The sequence below is a fragment of the Lygodium microphyllum genome, chromosome 24 (genome assembly GCF_053477565.2).
Source record: "Lygodium microphyllum isolate KBCC chromosome 24, Lygodium_microphyllum_v1.1.10, whole genome shotgun sequence".
NCBI classification, from domain to species: domain Eukaryota; kingdom Viridiplantae; phylum Streptophyta; class Polypodiopsida; order Schizaeales; family Lygodiaceae; genus Lygodium; species Lygodium microphyllum.
The window spans coordinates 82,025,824-82,031,694 of NC_141158.1; positions in this window are offsets into that span (position 1 = coordinate 82,025,824).

The following is a 5,871-nucleotide window of genomic DNA, read 5'->3' on the forward strand; positions in this document are numbered from 1 at the left end:
AGTGCATGTATCAAGGGAAGTTAATTGCACCTAGTTGCATATGGCTTGTTCATTGATAGAGCAATTACAATGAAGAATCAGTCAAGGGTTATGAATGGCATAATCATGACATTAAAAATTGTGCATACAAGTGTTGAGTAAATTTTACATAAAATCGCTCTTTGATCCTAAGGGGAATATAGCAGATATGCGATGGAAATGTTATCCCGACTATTCTTGCATTGTTTGGGAAGAATACAATTGGTTTTTTGTTGGTTGATCGAACAACATCCTAAATGCTTTTACATTCATTTGGTTTGGATGATTGTTCCAAGTGCTTGTGATTTATGGTAAATGCATGGAAAGGGTTTGTGATGACAAGTTGTCATGGGGATAAAGGAATGTTTTCCTAGAAACTGATATTAGGGATGAAGGCCTTATTGTGTTGGATTCTTAAAGGATTTAATTAAGGAAGGATATATTGCACGGGCGGATCACCTCCATGATCACACCATGGATTTACCCGAGAGGGCACTACTCGATGCATGGGCCGAAGGTTGAGTGGTGAAAAGGCCAACCACAGGAATGATGTTTCGCTCCTAGATAGCTTGCGGGTCAGATGGAGCTCTAAACACCCCTTTCTAGGTCTAGAATGGAGTTGAAGACCTCCGTGGCCCCCAATGTCTAGGCATGTTGGGAGATCCTATTCTAGATAAAGGATTGAATTTGTGGTACCATGTGATTTGGACCAGTTGCTTCTGCAGGGCAGAAGGGATACTTTTGTTGGGTAGAAGGGATACATAATTTCTCTTGTATGGGTAGGAGATAAAGATTAACTTGAAGATAAGTTAAGAAACTTGTTTGTCAATAGATTTCTTTGCTCTGTTTTCGTGTCTGTGCTGTAAGCTATGCGAATGAACCCTGTTCCCTAAAAGGCTTAATTAATGAAGTTGGCTTTAAGTGTCACACATAAATGTGATAGGACCTAATTAGAAAACTAAAGCTATTGAGGGAAGCGGATGGATGGAACCCCCAACACGTTCGTCCTACGATATAGTGGTCCCAGAGAACTGGGAGGGTTCTCACAAGGTTTTGCCGTCTTTGACCTTAGAAAATTGTTAGGATAGAACCCCAATTCATGCCGCTTTAGGGACCGGAATGGGACTATGCCCTACCAGCAGAGAGGTGGAGCAGTGCATCCCTCTCATTTCCCATTCTCTTTGAACCAAGTGCGGCATGGGTTTGCTACGACTTGGGTATCTTTGCCTAAAGTAGGATGTCTAGGATCCGATGCTAGAATGCTATTAGGAGACCTTGACCACTAGGAGCCCAAATTTCAGGTCAATCCTAGTGGGTTCGACTGTGAACGTTCCGTTGCGAGGCGGATTCAGAAAACCCTAGGCAACAAAACTCAGAACATTCCACGGGAGTCCCATGCAGCGACGCTTAGATTCATTTCTCAATAGACCGCTAAAAATGTGCCTGGATAGTCGATGGGCGGGGACATTACAGAAAGGTACGGTGGCTGTGCCATAGCACTGCTAGGGATTTTATAAATCCTTAGTCTGCTACTGGGAAAAAGTGTTGTACTCCATGAACCAATGGTAATGTTAGTCGCTCCTTTAGGACAAGAAGCCTCTTGAAGGACACCTTCAGATGTGAGTTAGTTGGTGATAGGTGACTATTAGGTCAATTAGGAACATTTAGGTTTGATCTTCGTGGGTAACGATAGGACGTTCCTATGTGGGGTAGACCTAGGGTTAACTAGTCGCAACCTATCAGGACTTGTTAAGAGAAATTTCCATCAAGGATTCAAATCCAAAACTCAAGACTAAGTATCAAGATTTTTTTAATAAATGAGGAGCTTTCCTATTACAGGACAAGACTATGTATTCTTGCAAGTCAAGAACTCAAAGGGAAAATACTCTAGGAAGTTCACGATTTTCCATTTTCAGGTCATCCTGGTTATACTAAAACTCTTAATACACTCAAAAAAAGATTCTACTGGGAAAGACTCAAGGGTGATGTACTCAAGTATATCATTGAATTCCTAAACTGCCGATGAATTAAGGCCGAGAGTGTCAAGATGGCAGGAAAGATCTAGCCACTTGACATCCCTCAAATGAAATGGGAGTATATTAGCATGGATTTCATAGTTGCATTACCCCTGGTACAAGGAGGATATAACTCCATAATGGTAGTCATTGATAAGCTAACAAAAGTTGCACACCTTATTCTTGTAAAAACCAATTACAAGGCTTCTGATATTGCCAAGCTTTTCATTAAGGAATTTTTTTAGGTTACATGGATTTCCCAAAGAATGATTAGCGACCGTAATTCTCTCTCCACCTCAAAATTTTGAAAGAGTTTGTTTGAAGCTCTAGGAACCCAGCTCTGCTTCAGTACTACCATCCTCAAACCAATGGTTAAACAAAGAGGATCAACCATATTATTGAGGACATAATGAGGGCTTATTGTAATAGAGAACCCAAATGGTGGATCCAATACCTACCCTTAGTTGAAATTTCCTATAATGCATCATACCATCAAAGTATTCAAATGACTCCTTTTTAGACACTATATGGGCAAGATTGTCTTATCCCATTAAATTTTTCCAATCCTACCCTATGGGTAGAAGCATTTGGGAAAATGCTAGAAGAAATGGATCATGAACAAGTGAAAGCTATAAGGCAAGATATTCAAGCCACCAAGGATCGATAGAAGGCATATGCTAATCAACGAAGGCAAGAACTCATCTTCAGAGAGGGTAACATGGTTTTCCTATGCGTTTGCCCAAAGAAAAGGTCCTTATCTTTGGGGAAACTCAAGAAGCTAAGTCCCAAGTATTGTGGGCCATATAAGGTGCTAAAGTGTCCAAGGCCAAATGCCTACAAGCTGCAACTCCCTAACAACTTGAAAGTACGTAATGTATTTCATGTCTATCTTTTGAAAGCATATGTCCCTAACCTAGACCATATACTTAACAACCAAGTTGTAATGCCAAGTCAGGGAGTCCTCAAACTTCAAAAAAGATAGTGGACATGCAGGAGAATACTCTAAGAAGTAAAACCCTTAGAGAAAATCTCGTCCAATGGAAAGACTACCCTGAAGAGGATGCCACTTGGATTGATAATGAATCACTATGTAACCAATATCCCCAGTTTCATTCGAGATGAGGACATCTCAATTCCTCTAAGGGGGAGACGATGTGGGATCATGAATTTAATTTAAAATCTTTCAAACTTCTCGCAAAATGGACTTCAAGAACTCTAAAATCATTAAATAGAGAAGATCTCGAGCAAAAAGACACGAGGATCATAATCCTACATTTTTTGGATTGACAAGGATTGTAGCCACCCATCGTCACAGAAGTTACCATGTGAACGAGAGTTATGAGTCAAAATAGTCATTAGTGGTCCAAAAATACTAGATTTTTTGATATTTTTTTTATATTTTGGATATTATTTACTGTAAATATCCTAAAAATCTATGGAAACTTTTAGAGTAGGGTATCATGTAAAAAAACAAGTGGCTTTTTCAACCACTTTTGGAGATTTAATGCAAAAAGAAGGATTGGCGAAATCGCATGCATTTCAATTGCAATTTACAAGCAACAAACAACACTTCGAACAGAGAGAAGGAGTGATCTGGAAGAATTCTAAGTAGGTGTCGTGGGGCTTTACCCCCCTTTGAAAGCCAACAAAACCATCATATTTGTGGTCTGAGCATCAGATTGCATCTTGGAAGCTTTAGATTGCGGATTTTGCCAAGATTCCCTCCATCAAGAACTCTTCTTCTTAGACACAACCCTTCTTCTCTAATTTAGCTATAAATAAGAGACATGGGGAGCCATTGAGGACAATCGAAGCAAGAGGGGAGAGGCCCTTCTCAGGAGTATAGAGGAAGAGGGAGTGGGGTAAGAGAAGTACAAGCATGAGAATTTCTTTTCAAGAAGACGAGGAGGATACACCGTGAGCTCTCGAATTGAATTCCTCCATCCCTTCTATCCTATTTCCCCCTGTGGAATCAAGACTCTTCTTGATTTCTCAAAATTCTTGGTGATCGCTTTTTTCTCCCATCAATCTAATTATCCCCAAGCTCCTTCTCCAAATTTCCTTTTTTGTGATCTCGTGATTAAAGACTATGGCCCTAAAGAAGAAAGCTACGAAGGTCGTGGAGGTAGGAGCTACCAATAACACTACATACACAATTACTACAAACAGAATGATGTGTTGAGATATTTACAATCACACCTACTTCAGCCCCTTTGTAAGGAGCAGTGAAGGCTCAAGACCAAAATCCCATATGCACGGTAGGAGAAAGTACCACCACTCAATTCCTATAAAGCATAGTACTTGCACACTTTTTCTGATGCAATGATAGTATCCTTTTCTTTTCAGTAAGGTGTCTTGTCACTGTCAATACACAAGATTGTGTTTATGAGTCCAAGTCTCAATCTTGGAACCTAATTCACTTGTGTAACAATTTGTCTTTGTTAGGAACAATGTCTTCATGATTTTCTTCTTTTTCTTTCAACCTCCATAGCTTCCGCATCTGCCATGCTCTAGATCCCGCATATTTAACATGGTGAGTATTGGGATTACAAACAAAGCTACGAATACATCAACCAAGCACTTGTCATGGATCTTTAGATACTATTTTTCTTAATTAAAAAGAGCTAGCAGGTCTTTATTCATGAGCACGCAAGAGAAGCTGAGTGCGTAAAATAATATTTTATTCGATTCTTGCATATAATTTCTTTGAGGAATTCTTAATCATGAATTCCAAGGGGTAACTTGGGTCTATACAAGATGAACCTAAGCAAGTATGAGGAAGGTACTGCGTCCCTAAAAGATTTAATATTTCTGATTTTTGTGTCGATCAAACAAAATCTCTGATGGGTAATAATGGATGCTAATCATTGGTATATAAGAGGCCTTGAGATGCAATTGCCAAATGATATTGTTCATAATTAAACTAACCAAGATTTTCTTTTATTGCGGGCAAAGACCCACAAAAATCCAAGGGAGTTATCCTCAAGTATGAAATTCTTGCTTAAATTCAATCTAAACTAATCCCCAAGGAAGAGGGAGCCCAAGAAGACTATTGGAAGGTATTGCCACTTATGTTGAAGTTATTTTGCCACTTATGTTGAATTGTCTCGAAGTTATTTTTCCACTTATGCTAATTTATCTCGATGTTATTATTTTTTGAAAGAAAATATTTGTCTTGAAAATAAACTTATTAAAAGTTTATGTGTAATGCATTCGAAATAAGATGTTTGTGATTGTAAGCTAAGAACTGATCTTTTCTAAAATTATCAGGCTAAAGATGGATGACTGAGTACAGATCACCAACTGAGGAAGTATTCTAGTGAATATAGAATACCAACTGAGGCAATATTCTTGATGGTGCTAGACCTCCCCAATGCTAGCATGAATAAAACCTACTCCAAGGGTTTTTTTTCTTTTGGTTTTGCATTAGTGAGTTTAGACCAATCATGACACAAAAGGTCTTGTCGTAGGAAACTCTAGTTGGCAGGAGGAGGTGAGGATACTAGTGGGATCTAATCATAAACTCCTTAGGCTCTTACAAATTGCCAACTGCCCTTCGATTTCTAGACTGTGTCTAGAAGCTCCAATACTAGTTGGGGAACGGAACTTGGGAAGAATAATATTTTGAATAGAAAACATTGTAAAGGTTATTATTTTTCTAAAAGGAACTATTACAAAGGAATTGCTTTACTCTATTTTTGTGTCGTGAATTAAGGGCATGTAAAGAAATTCTATCAGGAGATAATTCAAGGAAGCTGATTTTATATGTTGAACCTAAAGTGGTAGGTAATTAAATCTCTCTCAAGGGAAGTGAGAGGATAGACCCCTGGTCTCTGTA